This window comes from Dysidea avara, chromosome 9, assembly GCF_963678975.1.
Source record: "Dysidea avara chromosome 9, odDysAvar1.4, whole genome shotgun sequence".
Taxonomy (NCBI): Eukaryota; Metazoa; Porifera; class Demospongiae; order Dictyoceratida; family Dysideidae; genus Dysidea; species Dysidea avara.
The window spans coordinates 35,208,821-35,228,521 of record NC_089280.1 but is presented as its reverse complement, the minus strand read 5'-3'; the positions used below and the strand labels follow the sequence as shown (position 1 = coordinate 35,228,521).

General features: G+C 37.9%; 1 protein-coding gene across 3 annotated transcripts in view; it reads left to right on the top strand.

The window, feature by feature from the left end:
• LOC136267732 (E3 ubiquitin-protein ligase NEDD4-like) overlaps positions 1-19,701 on the top strand; it is a 330,028-nt gene that overhangs the window by 83,107 nt on the left and 227,220 nt on the right. The gene's annotated exons all lie outside the window — the stretch shown is intronic.

The following is a 19,701-nucleotide window of genomic DNA, read 5'->3' as shown; positions in this document are numbered from 1 at the left end:
GTGCATTCCATTCTCTGATCGTCTTCGGGAAAAAGCTTGTCATATATGCAATGGTACTTGTGGATGGTATCATTAGGTGGAATGGGTGATGTTGTCTAGTATGTGCGGTGGTAAAGTGATAGTAGTCAGGTAGAGATAAGCCAATCATGTCGTGCATTATTTGGTAAAAGATGTTTAGTCTTTGTTGCCTCCTTCTCTTTGCTAATGGCAACCAATTAAGCTGTTCCAGCATAGTATTGACACTACTGTGATAGTTATAGTCAGAAAGGACCCATCTTGCAGCAAACTTCTGGACTTTTTCTAAAAGTGTTATTTGTACAATGATACGCTTGCATGGACTCTTGATAATAATGACTATATGTATTTAGCTTTCAGGTTACGTATACAAGGTATTCTTTCATCTGCCAGTATAAATTGCTACTCCATGCACTATGATGGAGGCCTAAGGCTCTAGCTACACACTAAGAATCAAATTATATAATGTTCTACACAAGTTACACTTTCAGGACTTTCATTATTGCCGATCTGTAAGTAATCTTACCTTATTAATTGTACATCAGTATTGTTTCATTACTTTCCTTCCTTGTAGGTGAAAGAGCAATTTGTAGTGGATCACGCTGTACAGCATGACACATCACTGCAAGCTTCACATCTTTTATTGTAATTGCTAACAACATCTTATTGAGTTACTGACATTCTTTTGCAGCTTGGAACGATCACTGAAATAACTTCAGTATGCTGTGTTATGCTGCTAATATGTGTATAAAATACTGCATAGAGAATTGAACACAATAAGCATTAATTATGTAGGTTTTCCTAGATAAGATTACTTGACCCTCAGCATTTGTTGGCATTTTCTAAAATGCAGCCATGACTCATGATGATTTGGAACCATCAATTGATTGTCATGAGTTGTACCTGCTGCACAAATGCACAGTGACAGTCAGAGCCTGCATGGCTACTATCAGTTCAATGTTAGACGGCTGCCAAATGTCTATAGAAAAGCATTGCCACTATAGCTAGCTGTATGTACAAACAGGAGAAAAAAGGTATAGTTAGGGACTGATACACTATACCAGACCCATTTTAAAGACACAATAAATATTATGCAGTATGTCTCTGGCATATGCAACAGTTGAAAATTATTTTGGTTTGCAAGTGTTCGGATAGCCATAGCAAAGAATACAGAATGGCTGAAGAGATCATGTGGCAAAGGATTTATAGCTATGCATATGACAAGAAGTAACTAGCATAAAATCGTTACTAGAATTGTCACACGTAAAATCACATTCAATCATAAATTACGACATTTTTACTTCAAACAATTGTATTCCTTATACATTTATAACATTGCCCAGTAACTGTCTGCCATTTACACAGTATAGTTACTTCGATAGAACCAATAGTTACAAGTTGCCAGCAACAACCCATACCACAATTCAGTAACCTTATATTATTTTTGCACAAAATAGCTGCAGTCATAGTCTATAGGTCGATGGTTCCAGCAACAATCATACTTTTCTCGAATATATATGCTTACAAAGAGAGTGTATAACTTCACATATAAGACTGCTATGGTCCTGTAAGATCTTTGTGAAGATTACTTTAATCGGTGCATTGATGAGACGATGCCAGCATGGACACTAGCTAGATGGTGACCACTGAGATTTCTAGCATGGACATACATGTCATTCTCTTTGGTTTGGACTTGAAGATTCAGCTTGCTGACTCTTATACCCTTTCCTGTAATTAAATACAGGATATACAACAGTAAAATGTGTAGACAATTAAACTGAACGTAAAAATTTTACATAAAGTTTACAAACACGAATATTTCGCAGTATTGCTTATGGGTGACAGACAGAAAACTCCATGTGAACCATTTCTATAGGACTGAATTCCTAGAAATATATACAATTCCAGCAATAACTTCTCAGACAATGCTAAAAACCTCCAAAGTTCGCCATTGCAAATAGAAAATTGAAAGGGTTTGTTGCTGTAAGTTCGCTTGAAAACTAACTTTGTAGGGACTTAACCTAGTCAGAAAGATGCGAAATTGATTTAGCTGTTACTTGGGATAATTTACAGCAGATTTGGACACTTCCTCAGAACTCTATACATATAACCTCCAAACTTTCAGGGCATGATAAATGGCGATTCAGTAAACAAAACGGATAGTGGTACGCATCGCTCTCGGATTTTCGACGATCGTTTGTCAGTTATGCACCGATCAATGTCAAGCCCCACCTACCCCAGGTAGGGCAGAGGTGGGGATTTGCAAATGCGAGAATGCAAATTCCCCACCCGTAGGGACAACTTTGAGTTACGAATGGTGGGGTCTATTTTATGGAACGGAACGGAACGGAACGGAATGATGGACTAAACCACGCAACGGAACGCTTTCTCAAATTGAAGCTTGCAACTTACCATTGCTGGAACTACCCTTATAAGTTAGCAGTGGCACCTCCAGTGGGTGATTAAACATAAGATAAAAAGAATCAATGGATCGATTGTGGGTTTTTGTTGGTTGTCATTAGTAACGAAGTATTATTGTGGAATGAGCTGTATCAGTGATGTTCATCCATGGTTCATCTATGGAAGGGAACTTTGTGTGAGCTGTTTTTCTTATTTAGACTTTAGAAAACAGTCTGGGCCGGCCTTTCAAGTCATAAGTCAGTGTACAAATAATAGTAAGCAGGAAGATACTGGTAACAGGAAAGAGCCAGCTGAATTAAAACTTGAAGAATTCTGTGCAGTGTGTGAAGAACAAATATTTTGGCAGTCCGCAAGGAGGGTATATTCTGCAAACATCACTGAAGTGTATGCATGGAGTTATTTATATATTAACAGCTGGTGCAGTGACTAATGCCGTATTCAATAGTGAGCTGATTTTATCTGTTGCACAATTCAAGGATGTGTCTGACTGCTAGCCTTGAATCAGGCTAAATGCCAAAACTCCAAGATCAGCCAAATCTCAATTATAAGCCGCATGTGAAACCATGCCCGTAGCCACCAGGCAAACGAGATTTGGACCAGGATGTGTGTGTAATTTCAATGTATCTAGTCAGACCTGAAATGGAACACTCACATTAATTACATAACAACTAAGAATCCTAGGATTTCTTAAGTGTAACATTTCACATGCTTCACTTCAAACAAAACAGGTTAAATTGTTTCATCTATTTTCAAATGTTTCCCAGTCTAGCTGGTCCATGAAATTACAGTGAGCTCACATGTATTTGTTACAGTGCGGGCTGTCCTGTATTGCATCTACTCTAGAGTTGAGATTTCAAAGTAGACTCACTGCCAATGTACTGACAATAGTACTGTTGTAGCACATTTAAGTGAAGGACAAATGAATACAGTAATGTTAGATTTTTCATAATGAAATTGATATCCCATTTTGATTTGTACTTCCACTTTGCAACATATTTAAGAACAAGAAGCTACCACACTTTTAATCTCCAACCACTGTCGTTAATTAACCAAGATCTCACTAGTCTGTAATTCAACTTATTGTAGTGATTTTATTGATTCATCTGTATGCGTTCTTCATTTTCCTTTGAAGTTGTACCAAGAGTTCATAATAAGGTGGAGAGTGTCTAACTTGAATGCATTCACCAAACACCCTGCTTAAAGTAACACCTCGGCCTTATTTCAGAGCAAAGCCTTTACCTTCAGCAACACTAATCAACAGTTTTCTATCCCCAGTAAAGGTATTGATTTGATGAAAGGTGAACTTTAAGCAGGGTGTTTGTACAGGCCATACTGAGAGTTAGACACTCTCACCCATACAAATATTATGAACTCTTGGTTGTACCAGTATAGGTAACAAAGATAAGTTTCTCTCCCATCTTATTCTAGGATTTCTATTGACTAGGAAAATTCAATTATTTGTATACAGGCTCAAAATTGAGAAAATATAAAGAAAGTGAATTAATATTATACAGTCAGTTTGCTTTTGGATATTTAATGTCTCCAACTGCAACAAAAATTTGATGAATCCATGCATCTCATCACTGGTCGTCTGAACATTCTGAAAGTGATACCTCACTCAATCAACCATATATTCTGTTAATAAAGTCATGATCACCTAGCCTTTTCATGTCACCAGTAACTTTCTAGTTAATTTCTCTGTGGATATAATCCTCTGAAACTGAAGAAATTGAGTGGTCTTCTAAACTATTTATCTTGTCAAGATAAGCAGAAACAACTGACATCCGATCAGCTACTGAATTGTAGTAACAAAACTTGCCTTGGTCATGCAATAAATGAATTGAAGAGACCTGCTTAATTTATCAGGTAGCAGAACAATCACTTAATTAATGTTATATAATTAGCCTATTCCATTTTCCTGGAGGTTCCACTGATAAAATGCGATTTCAGCAATGATAGCAGCTAGCCAAGTTGCAAGTTGATTCAGAAAGCATTCCATTCTGTAAAATAGACCCCATCCAGAATTCAACTCAGTACTCAGGCTGAGATATCTGGCAATATTCCACTACTCTGTCAATGAATCATTGATGTTCACACAATATAGCCTCCTTGAGGTATCTGAATGTTTGCTCCTCACACACTGCACAAAATTCCTTTAGATTCTGTATAGACTGAGTTGATTCAGCTTGTCACCATACTTGTTTCCTTTGTAGTGTAGCTATACACATACTGATTTATACCGATTAGGAAGGCTGGGCCTCAGACTGTACATTCTAAAGTCAAGTAAGTAAAAATAACTCACATACTAGTAAAAACAAGTCATGCATTAAGTTCCCTACTTGATATATCCGAAGATGAACACACTGAGTCAGCCATTCCCACAAGTAGTACTTCGTTACTAATGACAACCAACAAGAACTCACAATCGATCCTTAAATTCATTTTATCTTTCTTGGGGTACGTTTGATTAGCTGCTGGAAGTGCCACTGATAACTTGTACAGCAATGGTAAGCTGCAAGCTTCAATCTGAGAAAGCATTCCGTTCTGCAGTTTAGTCCATCATTCCGTTCCGTTCCGTTCCGTAGAATAGACCCCACCGTTACGAATCCCCTACTAATTATCCCGGGAATCACAACAGTATGGAAAAGTACGGCCGATATTCGTGTTGTAAATGCCCATACCCTGGGGATGAGCTTGGGTGACAAATCCCCACCTGCTTCCCGACCTGGGGTAGGTGGAGCGTGACATTGATAGGTGCATTACACAACTGTATTCAACTTACCATGATTGGAAATCCTTCAAATACAATGGCTAAGATGCCAAACTGCTTTCCTCTCCTCTTCTTCATCGGTAAGACGAATCCATAGAAAGTTAATCAAATGAAAAGTGTTGATTATTTCAACGCTGACGGCTCGTGGTTTTTGTACAGGAATTCCTCCGGTCTCCAATCCCGGGAAAGGAATATATAATCGATGGTGCATCTAATTTTGGGCATTGTAAAAATATTTTTCCCAAGGGGTGAGTCTTTTGCACTATCGATTGTTCAAATCCCCACCTATGCCAGGGAGGGTGGGGTGGGGCTTTACATTGATAGGTGCATCATTAAAGCTTTGTTTAATAGTACACGCAATTGATTTAGTATTGCAGTATTTTGTAATTAACCAATTATTACCTATTTCATCAAATACTTTGCTATCGACGGTTGCTATGCATTGCTAAGGAAGCATACCTTGAGCAAACCACTTTAAACCACAAATTATGCACAGAAGTGTTTTTGTAACCATTTCATAGTTTGTCTGTAGTGTTTTCTTAAGAAAATTACCTAAAGGCAGCTGTTAATTTTCGTTCGAGTACAAAGGGGACACACCCACTTTTTACTCTCGAAAGGATGCACAAAGATACACTATATTCCTGGTGTCTTGCAAGTTCTCTTAAGTTGATTCAGTAGTTAAATGATTGTTTCAGTACATACGTTTTCACCTATCTTGCTATTCTACCGTCAAACCAAACCAAACCAAACCACACCCCTAGATACAATGTTAATAGAGCTGACTTTGACAGCATGCGTGCAGCATTTCATACCATCGATTGGCCTGACATCATGGAGCCTATGAATACTCAAGAAGCATGGGAAGACAGTACTTCAAGATAGTATTGATAAATTTGTACCACTAACAACAGGAGTAAGGCCATACCTATTATTATTATTATTATTATTATTATTATTACTAGGACCGGGTCACACATAACCAAGTAAATTGTTTACGTATAAGACAACTTCTATTTTGTTTCTCTAACTGATATATAGTAAGTACAGTAGGACCCAAGCATCTGTGTGCCAGTTCAATTATAAAAGTGTTAAGATAAGTGAATCCGTTTGTATAAATCAAGCCCATTCATTTATATAGTAAGTTCCGTTCAACTGCTCTAATAGAACATACACTTACTCTAATAGAACGTTCACCTAATAACAGAATACTCAAATAGAACAGTCACTTACACTGTTTGGATAATAAAGAGTTCGTATAATCAAGTCTTACTGTATCACCTGGTTATGTCACCATTGCATAGCATTTATGGTAGCCTTGGTATATGGTAGCCTTGGTATATGGTAGCCTTGGTATATGGTAGCCTTGGTATATGGTAGCCTTGGTATATGGTAGCCTTGGTATATGGTAGCCATTTATGGTAGCCTTGTATAAATAATTTGAGTTTGGTAACCTTCCATGTATATGACAATGTTATGTACAATGGAAAGGCGGCCAAACTCAAAATATTTATTGCTACTAGAGAATCTTACATCTTGCTTTATTGATTACCATGTACTTCACAGATTAGCATTCAGCAGAAGGTTCACAGATGATGGCACAAATCCCTCTCCTTTCAACCCAATAAGTGAGATGTAGCAGGTTGCTAATCATTTCTTTAGTGTCAACACTTTTCCATTACTACTGCTGGGTTGATCCAGGGGGCACGTCCCCCCCACACACACACCCATTCAAAAAATTGCATACAAGATTGATATACTCTGATACAGCAGTCAATTACACTAATAAAGCAGTCACACACACACGCGCACGCACACACGCACGCACGCATGCATGCACGCACGCACGCATGCACGCACGCACGCACGCATGCACGCACGCACGCATGCACACACACACACACACACACACACAAACATACCCATCTACATACAAGCAAAACATGTAGACAAACACTTTCAAAAGAAGTACACATATGTGTTTTGTGTATGCGCTAAAAGGTATATAGGCCCAAAACATAGGGGTAGAAAATAGTTGTTGGAGCAGTGGCAGAGGAAGTAGTTGATATGAGAGGGGGCTGACCAGAGTATAGAATTTCTGGCAGCAGGGGTCTGGGGGGCACAGCCCCCCCTCAGAAGTTGTAGCCATTATAGCTTTCGCAACGTCTCAAAGTTCACCAAAATTAATTTCTAGGGTACAACTTGAAGCATTTTAACTAAAACACCAACTTTTAATCAAAACAATTTGAGGTTACGGTATAATCACAGGCAATCATTCGAAATTTTTAATGCCTATCGATACTTGTTGAGAAGGCCATAAAACCAGTCTACTGAGTCAAGCAGTGTGAAAGGTTTAAAGCGAACACAAAGCCCTTCATATTTAATGTTTATATGTCACTACAGTACAGTGTAGTTTGAGGCAGGTGGAACACTACAAGTTGTTGTAGCAAGACATGTAAGCCAGCTTGTACATTGCTCAGCTCCAGCTATCACTACCTTGTTTTCCGTTGCCAAATGCAGCAAAAGCTGTAGGCTCTATATATGGGCAGTTCTGGGGCATGGTGATGCTGTATACAACAGATATGTTGGTGATTTGGATGTTTGCCCCCAAATGTTCATAGTTTAGAACCCCAGAGAGCCTATACAATTTCACTGTTCTTAGCTAATACTTAAGAGAGAACCATCAATGATGATGAAAATAGTGCATATGTATCTTATACAGTAACTGAAAGTGTGTTGTGTCCTCAGGCACACATGACCACAACATGGAAGACCATAAGGTGGGTATGGCAAGGAGTGAATTTACAACAAAACATACAAAAAACTGCTAGCTTTTTAAAGGAACTGTAAAGGTGACTAATTTATTAGAGTAGCTGACTGCTCTATTAGAGTATCTAAATCTTGCAAGCATTGTCCAAGGGCCCCATCATCTATATGGTTCATTAATTAAATAATTACCAAATTTTCGTGTTTGACACCGTCCTGTGCTACCTTTTAGGCCCCACCCTTTTAGGTAATAACAAAAGTTGCCCGGTTAACCTAGGGGCAACGGTTTAAAAGAAATTCACACAGTCTAAGTACAAAAGCTTCTACTCCAGCCTGTTGTTTTCGCATAAATCGCTCGTGTATTCTTCCTTTGTTTGGTCGAGTGTCTCTCACACCAGTATCTCGATGTTTCTACAGAGTACGCTGCTCTATTTCCATCCGGTGAGTTCTCATGTCGAAGCGTCGAGTCGAATTTTGTAGTATCCAATGCTTAGTTTAACGCGCAGCGCATATGAACTGGTTGCTAAGAATTACAAACCTGGTTTACGAACCGGTTGTACGAGTTCAATGTTTGGTTTTATGCGCAGTGCATGTAAACTGGTTGCTACTCGGGCATAGCTACTCAAACAGGTTATACGAGTTGAACGCCTAGTAACTAACGCGTGGTGTGTTTCAACCAGTTGTCAAGAACTGGAAACTGAGGACAGCGTCTATTAGAAAACCTAACTCATTAACGAAAGCACTTGGGAAAAAACCATAGTTAATTTTGACGTCTGTGTATCGTCTAACACAACCCCGGTGAATATTATTTTGTGCACTTCGTAGTTAGCCCTGTACATTAATTAATTAATTATTTATGATGTCATTTCTTATTATTCTTAATACTTGGTTATGTAATTATTATTAATGGATATACAAACAGGGTTACAAAAATAAAGTTTAGGCACTAGGCCTTTGTTCATTTATCAAGACTTGCTTTGAAAGTAGAGATTGTTGGTGCTGAAACAACTGCTGGCAGGGAGTTTCATGTATTTATCACTCTCTGGGTGAAAAAATTTAGACCTTAAAAGTAGATGTGATGGTTTTTTGAAAAGTTTCAAGTGGTGTCCTCTTGTGTGATGCACAGAGCTTAGAGTATAGTACTGGCAGTTTCATTATTCCACTGCTCTTTCTTCAGTTATTTAAAACAAAAAGGGACTGCAGAATTATGGCAGATTAAAACAGTAAAGACAAGCATGCCTATACTTGCATTTCTACTTGTTCACTATTCTGCCTGTAGTTTTATTACTCCAGTGTTCTTTTCCTCAGTTATTTCATACAAAGAGGGACTACAGAATTACGGCAGATTAAGGCAGTTAGATAAGCACACCAATACTTACATTTCCACTTGTTCACAACAGATTCTATTCTACCGGCAGTTTCATTATTCCATTGCTCCTTATAGACCCCTTTTCTCAGTTATTTCAAACAGAAAAGGGACTACAGAATTATGGCTTACTAAAACAGTTAGATAAGCACACCAATACTTATATTTCTACTTGTTCATTATTCTACCTGTAGCTTCATTATTTTACTGCTCCTGTCCTCTAAAGATGATGGAATAATTCTACGACAGAATTACAATCGATAACGACACATTACATAAGCATGCTAGTCTGGCTGTTAAACATCAAAAAAGGGTCAAACCTTGAAGAAATTGGTATAGAAGCAATTTTGGTATCAGAAGAAGTGGAATTTTTCAGACAACAACATATCCAAAATCCTCCTCAATGGCATTCGGGGAATTTAATTTATGACCATTTATATTAATTAGCCTGACTTCAGTGTTTCACACATGAACTTGCACCCATACTTGACTTGTTTCATCAAAAATGCCAGCATTAGTGTACAATTTGTATAATATTAATGTAAAATATCAATAAGCACCTTTCACCATTATTATTTTAGAAGATACGTAGTTACCATGTGTGTGGCTAAAAGATGTGATGTAATGGCCTATGCACGTCTGAAGTGCTCCACATACAGGTTGGGCTATACCAGACTATAGTACATACCTAGCAATGGTGGAGTTTTGTTTTGTAATTAAGAAATGATGTATAATTTATTACTATAAATATAAGGCAGCCTTACAATGTTAAAGTGACTCTATTGCTGTATTAGGTCTTTTGTTTTTGTAAGTCTTCCATCAGGCAATAAAGTAATTCAGTTTTTGTAGTGTAAATACAGAGCACAATTTGTTGTTTGTATGAGTATCAAGACACACGATAGTGTGTCGTGCGGCCCAAGAAGCCGGCGCGCCACACCGTGAGTATATTAACAGGAAGAAGAAAACGCAATTTTTATACCTACTGTATGTAGCTCTGTGATCCCTTATCCGATTGGAACCAAAATTGCTAGAGACGTGCCGCCCAGTTAGGGGAGTCTACATACCAAATTTGAAGAAAATCGCTCCAGCCATTTCCGAGATATGAGCGAACAAAATTTCGTTTTAATTTCTTCGTTTTTTTCTTCTTCATTTCGCACACTTCGCAAAATCCGCCATAAAACACTAATGCGTTCTCGGATCGGGCTAACATTTGGCACACTTAAAGGGCTCATTAAGGCGGATCTCTGTACCAACATTGGTAGGAATCCGATAAACATTCACGGAGTTATGACCCATTATTTGCGTAAAATAAGGTCGAAGGTCTGTCACGCCTACAGGGTAAACCCCTTGGAGGAATCAGTTAAAAATTGATATGTAGATGGAGCAACCATCGTAGGAGTGCCTTTTTGTGGTTTGAAAGGAATCGGGATAAAGACCATGGAGATATGACACACAACCCAACCTGTGTCAAAATTACGCGATCGATTTTTATGAATAAAAAACTATTAGTTTTCGTGTCTACCAGGCAAACCGCTTAGAGCAACGAGCTGAAAATCAGTATGTAGCTGGAATAATCATCATAGAAAGTCCTTGCAGTAGTACAGAAGAATCGGATTACAAACCACTGAGTTATGATTCGAAAGGCAACTATGTGCAGCAAATGCGAGATCGAGATACTCTAATAGAACAGTCACCCTAATAAAGCATTCAGCTGCATGTATAATTTACTCAATTATATTACATTGCAAGTTATTCTGTAGGGAATTCAGCTACAAACAAGTCACCCTGTAGCCAGATCAGCTAGAAGAAGGTACCTAATAGAGAGCTCAGCTACAAAGAAGCCATCATGTAGAGAGTTCAGCTGAAATAAATCGCCCTGTAGAGAATTCAGCTACAAACAAATTGCCCTGTAGAGAGATCAGCTAGAAGAAGTTACCTTGTAGAGAGTTCAATTACAAAGAAACAATCATGCAAAGAGTTTAGATGCAAACAAATCTCAGAAAGTTCCGCTATGAACAGATCACACTGTAGAGTGTTCAGTTAGAAACAAGTCATCTTGTATAGAGATCAGCTAGAAGAAGTTACCTTGTAGAGAGTTCAGTTACAAAGAAACAATCATGCAAAGAGTTTAGCTGCAAACAAATCACCCAGTAAAAAGTTCTGCTATGAATAGATCACACTGTAGAGAGTTCAGTTAGAACAAGTCATCCTGTAGATAGATCAGTTGGAAGAAGTCACTTTGTAGAGAGTTCAGCTACAAAGAAACCATCATGTAAGAGAGTTCAGCTGCAAACAAATCACCTGTAGAGAGTTCAGCTAGGAACAAGTCACCCTGTACAGAGATCAGCTAAAAACAAGTCATCCTGTAGAGAGTTCAGCTAGAAGAAGTTACATTGTAGAGAGTTCAGCTACAAACAAATCACCCTGTAGATAGTTCAGCTAGAAACAAGTCACCCTGTAGAGAGATCAGCTAGAAACAAGTCACCCGTAGAGAGTTCAGCTAGAAGAAGTTACATTGTAGAGAGTTCAGCTACAAAGAAACTACCATGTAGAGAGTTCAGCAGCAAACAAATTGCCCTGTAGAGAATTCAGCTACAAACAAATCACCCTGTAGAAAGATCAGCTAGAAGAAGTTACCTTGTAGAGAGTTCAGCTAGAAAAAAATCACCCTGTAGAGGGTTCAGCTACAAACAAGTCACCCTGTAGAGAGTTCAGCTAGAAGAAGTTACATTGTAGAGAGTTCAGCTACAAGAAACTACCATGTAGAGAGTTCAGCAGCAAACAAATTGCCCTGTAGAGAATTCAGCTACAAACAAATCACCCTGTAGAAAGATCAGCTAGAAGAAGTTACCTTGTAGAGAGTTCAGCTACAAACAAACCACCCTGTAGAGAGTTCAGCTACAAACAAGTCATCCGGTAGAGAGATCAGCTAGAAGGGTCACCTTGCAGAGAGGTCAGCTACAAAGAAATCACCCTGCTTCATCTTTTCTTCTTCCTGTAGTAAAGAAAAAATGACAGGTTAAAAAGCCCAAATACAAAAAGAAGTGAAATCTAATCCAAAACAGCCAAGCTGTAAAAAAAGAGTGTGGCCCTCAGAAAGGCTATGGTGAAAAAAGATGTGAAATCCAAGGTGGCGGCCAAGAAATGGCTGTGATGGTAGGTTAATGGTAAAAATTTTAATAACAATAATTCAGGTGAATTTGGTGCCGCTTGGTCTTGGCACAAAATTCACCTGAATTGTCATAATTAAAATTTTTACCATTAACCTACCATCACAGCCATTTCTTGGCCGCCACCTTGGATTTCACATCTTTTTTCACCATAGCCTTTCTGAGGGCCGCACTCTTTTTTTACAGCTTGGCTGTTTTGGATTAGATAGTATTAAGTGTTTGAGTTAGTTAAGCTTATTGAAGTGCTTCTAACTTCTGAGAGCTACACCAGCTTAGCACTTGATCACTGAAATTTGCAATATAAAGCTTTTATTGTAAGGTAAGCTGTTGACTATTAACTATCTACTCATGTAGTAATGATCATTAATTAAATCTGTTCTTAGTGCATGTTGCTAGTTTACCCTACCTATTTAATTTTTGCGTTATCATCAACAAGTAAACTGCATTAAAATTTAGTAGCTGATTTGAAGTTGTGTATATTTTGACTGTAGATCAAGTTTTATCACAGTCGAAGAGGGATCTTCAGGAGCAGTTAGCACAATTGAAGTAGACAGTTGTGTCATATGCAAACAAGGATTTTAAAATGATAAAGCTATCACAGTGACAGAAAAGGGTATTATTATAATATGAGCCTTATTAGCTTCAGTAAAGAACGTGGACATTGAATGCTTCATTCCTACCTCACTGAATGTATTAGTCAGACTCCTATTGGATAAGTCTTAGTACATAAAAGCTGCAGTCGAGATTACACCAACCAAAAAAGGGTCACTTGTTGCAGCAGTGTTGAAGAGGATCAGCTTCCACAAGCAAAAAGGTTAAGATCTAGCTTGATATCATTTAATTGGAAAGAAAACTGCATGCTATGTGGGGAAAAAGCTAAAGTTGATGCTTGCCACCCAGAGAGAAACAAAATACACAATGTTACAACACTTGCTATGTGTGATAATCTGCTAGATTGTTGTGACAAAAGGGGTGATACATGGGCATCTGAGGCTCAAAAACATCTGTATGGCTGTTTTGACTTAGTTGCAGCAGAGGCAAATTACCATACAAATTGTTATTTATGATTTTTGCTAAATAAAGGAAACACTTTATCAATAGAAAGTGTTCCAGGTAGGCCCGAGGACAAAGGGGTGTTGCATTGGTTTCACAAGTTGGACCAGTGGCTTGAATCAGAGGCTGATGCCGAGCTCTATACACTATCAGAATTGCATGACAAGATGAGATAATTATCTGGAGGATCTGACACTTATACTCCTAAATGGCTAAAACAAAAATTGCACTAACATTATGAAGGCTGCATATTCTTTGCAGAGGTTAAGGGGTGTGGTTCTGTTTTGTGCTTCAGAAACATGGCAGGTTATACTATCAATGACAAATGGTATTCGGAAAAGAAAGAAAACATAGAAGAGGAAGCAGAGTGCTTAGTAAGTAAGTGCTGTAGCTAAAATTGTAAAGGGTGAAATTAGGGAAAGAATATATTATACAAAATCATACCCCACTAATGAAGATATTGCTAATGCTAATGTTATTGGAATGGATACCATACCATCTGCAAACATTCCTGGCGACTCTTACTTATACAACCTGAGCAGAACAGCATTGGTGATTTGGTCATTCAATTATACAGTCTGCAAGACCAAAATCTGTTATAACCCCTACACTATTTGATTTGAACCCATCTTGATGATAACTGCATTATATTCCACCTTGATGTACATCCAAAGTCAAGCTGAACAACTGAATATTCCAACACCATGTGTAACATTTAATCAGCCATTGTGACTCAAAGCAGTTGAAATAATACAAGCAAGATCACCGAATTAGTTTGCAGGCTTGATCGTTCTGCCCTGATGCTATAAACCTCGCGATTTAAACATGCTATAACTTTCTTCATACATTAAACCAGCCAAAGCACCTATCCTGAAAAGTGTATGCCCCTACAAGCACGGGAACATGGGTAAAAGATTCCTTCGCACACTATTCCGCATAACATTATGTAATCGCCTGTTCATCTATGGTGTGTTTCTAGCATACTAAAGAAATTTTTGAAACGATAACCATGTAGTCTACACAAGAGAAGGATAGCAAAAGGCAGGAGGTAAGTTACGAGATTGTAGTGCAACTTTTCTATAAGACAAGCTTTTAGGCCATGTATGTGTTGACACATGTGTAGTTGTAAAGCACCTGAAAACCAGCCTTAAAGTATTTTGCTTCAATTATAAGAAGACTGGCAGTGTTTATTGTATTGTAAGGGACATTAGGACACCGTTTGCTAGTGTTACAATGTCCTCACAAAGCTGACAGTCCGATTTTTACTAGTTATGGCTTTATAAGACACTTGTGATTACCGTTGTGTAAACAGAAACTGCATAATAAAATTCCTTAGACAATAGCAAACAATATTATATATAGTTTTATGGTAATTCGTTTTACAGTTTGTGAATATACAGAATAACATTGTCCTTGAAAATGTTGCTGGTAAAAAATTTTAATAAGGAATTAAAAAAATTCCCCAAAGTGGTTTTTGGTGGACTTTGAATATGTCATTCTACAAAAAAATCTGCTTCTTTTGATACCAAATTTTCTTCTATACCAATTTCTTCAAGGTCCAACCCTTCAACAGCCAGACTATGCTACCACTTACACTTGTAAAAGTCAATAAATGTGACCAGGCCTACGAAAATGCACTATCACGTGATGCGAGTTGTTAGTGACATTTTTGCTCTCTTGTATTCTACCCTAAGTCAGTCATTTATTATCAGAATTTGCCATCCATTAATGAACAGACGCCATTGAACACTTAGACTCTGGTTTTAAAGATGTATCAGACGAGGAATAGATTGCCTAAGCGTGGACGACCTCTTGACTCTTCGCCATTGAACAAAACGGAGAAAAAACACAAAGATACTGAAGCAGAGACTTATTGTACTATTTGTCAAGAAGTTATTTTGGAAGGAGAAGAAGGTCAAGATGCTGTCTTTTGCGAAGGTCAATGTCAATCGTGGATTCATCGAAAATGTTCTGGTCTAACCAGCCAAGCGTTTGAGAAAATCTGTGAGTCCGACTATAAGTACAGTACATGTGTCCATATTGTCTGTTATCAATACAAAATTGTGAATTAAAAGAGCTCAGAAACATAGTAAAAGTCTCTTAGTGAAAATTTAGACCAACTTACAGGCAGTCCTTCTCCAGCCAATGCTTCTAAGAAAGATACAGTCCAAACTGTTTTAACTCCAGAGTCTAATACTGATATTGTGATGAACGATACCTTGAATGATATTGCTGCCACTGTCACATCATTGATAAATGAAGAGAGAGAGAAAGAAAAGCGTAAGCTAAATGTTATAGTCCACAATTTACCAGAATGTGATGATCCAGACCCTTCCAACAGAAAGTCTCATGACATTTCAAAAACATCATCCATTGTTGATAAATATCTAAGTGTTTCAACAACAATTACCCAGGCAATAAGAATTGGTAAAAAGAGAGAAAAACCTAGACTGTTCAAAATCACTTTCAATTTCAGTCAAGAAAAAGCTACTGTCCTTCGCAGCTGCACAACGCTTAGAAAATCAGATGTCCCTGAGGATTTCAGAAGAATCTATATCATGCCAGATCTCACACAAGAATTGAATAAAACTTTAAGGTCCCAACTAGCTGAGGAAAACAAAAATCGTAACCAGTATCAGGGAAGATAGTGCGGAGGTCAGAGGCTTGAACACCCACCTCCGCACTGTGGACCCTTTTATCAACCAAACTAATGAAACTCATTTTCTCAAATTATTGAACATTAATTGTCGTAGCCTACAAAGTTTATGTGAAAGAAATCAACTTGCTAGTATCCTATCACATCACAATATAGACATTGTTCTTGGGTGTGAATCCCACATTGATGAATCCTTTTTATCTGCTGAGATTTTGCCAAATACATACAAAATTATTAGAAAAGATAGATCTCTTGGTGGTGGTGGTGTAGTTATCGGGTTTAAAAACTCCTTACGATTGTCTGAAGTAACAACTCTTACTTCTTGTGAGTCCGATACCGAAAAGATTTGGGGGAAACTCCACATTCATAACCAAAAGCCATTGCATATAATGTTCTCTCTACATGCCCCTGATAACTCTTGTAGTTCAATTACAAGTTTAAAGAATTGTTTATCACAACTGCACACTGAAGATTCTGAAAACTCTCCATGTTTGCTAGTTGGTGGTGATGTCAATTTCCCAGACGTCTCATGGCAGGATGGCTATGCCTACATCAACCCCAGCCCAATGTATGGCACTGACACTAACAAACTTTTTGTAGATACTATCAATGATCATGGTCTAGAACAACTTATTAGTACACCTACTCGAGGTAACAATATACTGGACTTGTTATTGTATTCTCATCCCAGTCACATATCAAATGTAGGAAAACTCCAGGAATTTCCGACTATGATGCAATTCTCTATTGTTTTGAATTACCAAATAAGCCTCTGTCTGATAAAATAGACCATCACATCTATCTGTACCACAAAGGAAATATGGAAGGTGTTAAATCAGATATATTACACTTCCAGCTGCAATTTCTTACAAGTAATTCCTACTCCAATGATGTTGAAGTAATTGGATTAACTTTAAACAAGCTATAAACAATGCAATTACTTCACATATCCCTCAAAAACCATCACAATCTAGAAACAACCTTCCGTGGATTACCCTTCTATAAAAAGATTAATGAACCGTCGAACTCGTTTATATCGCAAAACTCAATCTCTTCAAACTGAAAAGGCTTGGAATGACTACCGTATTCTAAGGAATAAAATCACAAACTTTATTCGAAATGCTCATGCCAAATATAGGGTCCGCAACGCGAAAAATCGATATACTCCAATCAACTTCCTAACTATTGTCATGTGTTAGGCTAAGTGTAACTTGAATAACACCAGCGTGGCAGCCAAGTTTGTCACTTTCTTCTGGTAGAAAACGATACAAATGTCTTAAAATCACGTGATTTTTCGGTGCAGCAGTTCGTAGGGTTCTTCGTATGCCACGATTTTCACTCTCAACATTGTTCAAGTAGTCTACCATCAACTCAAAGTATTGGTGGTTTGATTTTATTGGTCAGTTTCTGGTGGCAGCACGATATGTGCAGCTTTTTGGCGACAGACAAAATGTTTCTTGCTCTGGAGCACAGGACAAACAGAGCAGCAACTGCGCCGTGGGTCAGCAATGACCAGTACTAGGTAAAGTACCTGCTTGCGGAGTATGGTTATAATTGAAGCTTGTTAGCCATCTGGCTGAGCCATCTATATGCTGAAATTCGGCCAAAACGACGCGATTTTTCCAAACAAATACCAGAATGGTTGATACATCAGTGAGACAGTCTCCAACAGCAAGGATTTGAAGCTCATAAACACCTAACAACACGGCCATCTCGTCCAGTAAACGCATAGAGCAATCCATTGCATGAAATAAGCGCTCACGTGATTGAAATTCAAATCGCGGAAAATACAACCATAATCTATTCCAATGACATTAAAATCACTTGGAATCAAGTGGCAATCAGTTTGTGTATTATTATTATTATTATTAGTTTTAGAACCATACCGTACATGTACAAAAATAATATTATAGTTGATTACAGGAGTGTCGATGGTGATTGGAGTAGGGTGGCTGATAGCTAAAGGCATGAACTGCCAATAGCTAATTACAAATACTAACTATCTACTTAAAATATCCACTTAATTACATATAGAGTAAAAAGGGGTAGTGTGTGTGTTGTTTGTACATGAAGAACAGGGACAGCAGAAATGAAATGTACAGGTATTATTAGAGCTAAAATTGTTTAAAAAGTGATATCATAGAAATTGGGTAAGTTGCTTTTTTATTGTCATATAAAATAAATTCAGGTCAATCGAGAGTAAAAAGTTCCACAATCTTGGTAGTCTGCAAAAATAAAAATGACGGTTCGAATTGGTTGTAGAAATATGATGGACTAACTTGCCTGATGATGATGATCTTATTGTGGATACTGATGCTTTCATTGATATGTATATAGTTATTAATGTCAAAGTGGGGGTAGGGAGTTTTGTAGGACTTTATGAAAAAAAGTAAATCACTTAGTTCGTATTGGTACATTAAAGGGAGTAAATCAAGTTGTACATTAGGTTCAGCATCTCGATTAGCCCAGCAGTCTGAGACTCTCCCTATTATGCCATCACAGCATAAAACACGCCTGCACTGGCCCAGACCACGCCTGAGTGAACAATTAAAAAGGAATACACTGCATGGTTCCTATTCAGAAATGAAAGCGATTTCATTGGTATTTCCGCGATTTGAATTTCGATTACGTGAGTGCCTATTTCAAGCATTGGATTGCTTTATGCGTTTACTGGGCGAGATGGCCGTGTTGTTAGGTGTTTATAAGCTTCACATCCTTGCTGTTGGAGACTGTCTCACTGATGTATCAACCATTCTGGTATTTGTTTGTAAAAATCGGGTCATTTTGGCCGAATTTCAGCATATAGATGGTTCAGCCAGATGGCTAACAAGCTTCAATTATAACCATACTCCGCATGCAGGTACTTTACCTAGTACTGGTCATTGCTGACCCACGGCGCAGTTGCTGCTCTGCTTGTCCTGTGCTCCAGAGCAAGAAACATTTTGTCTGTTGCCAAAAAGCTGCACATATCGTGCTGCCACCAGAAACTGACCAATAAAATCAAATCACCAATACTTTGAGTTGATGGAAGACTACTTGAACAATGTTGAGAGTGAATATCGTGGCATACGAAGAACCCTACGAACTGCTGCACCGAAAAATCACGTGATTTTAAGACATTTGTATCGTTTTCTACCAGAAGAAAGTGACAAACTTGGCTGCCACGCTGGTGTTATTCAAGTTACACTTAGTCTAACACATGACAATAGTTAGGAAGTTGATTGGAGTATATCGATTTTTCGCGTTGCGGACCCTACCAAATATCAAACTAACCTATTCAACAAAAATGAAAAGACAAATCACAAGAATTTCTGGAAATACATAAAGAATATTCATAAAGACCAACATGGTATACCTCCTTTAAACAAAAATGGTAATACTATCAACAGCTCTAAAGAAAAAGCTACTGCTCTAAACAACAAATTTCAGTCTGTATTTACTCAAGAGAATACCACTGACATACCAAACTGCAACAGCACTCCACATC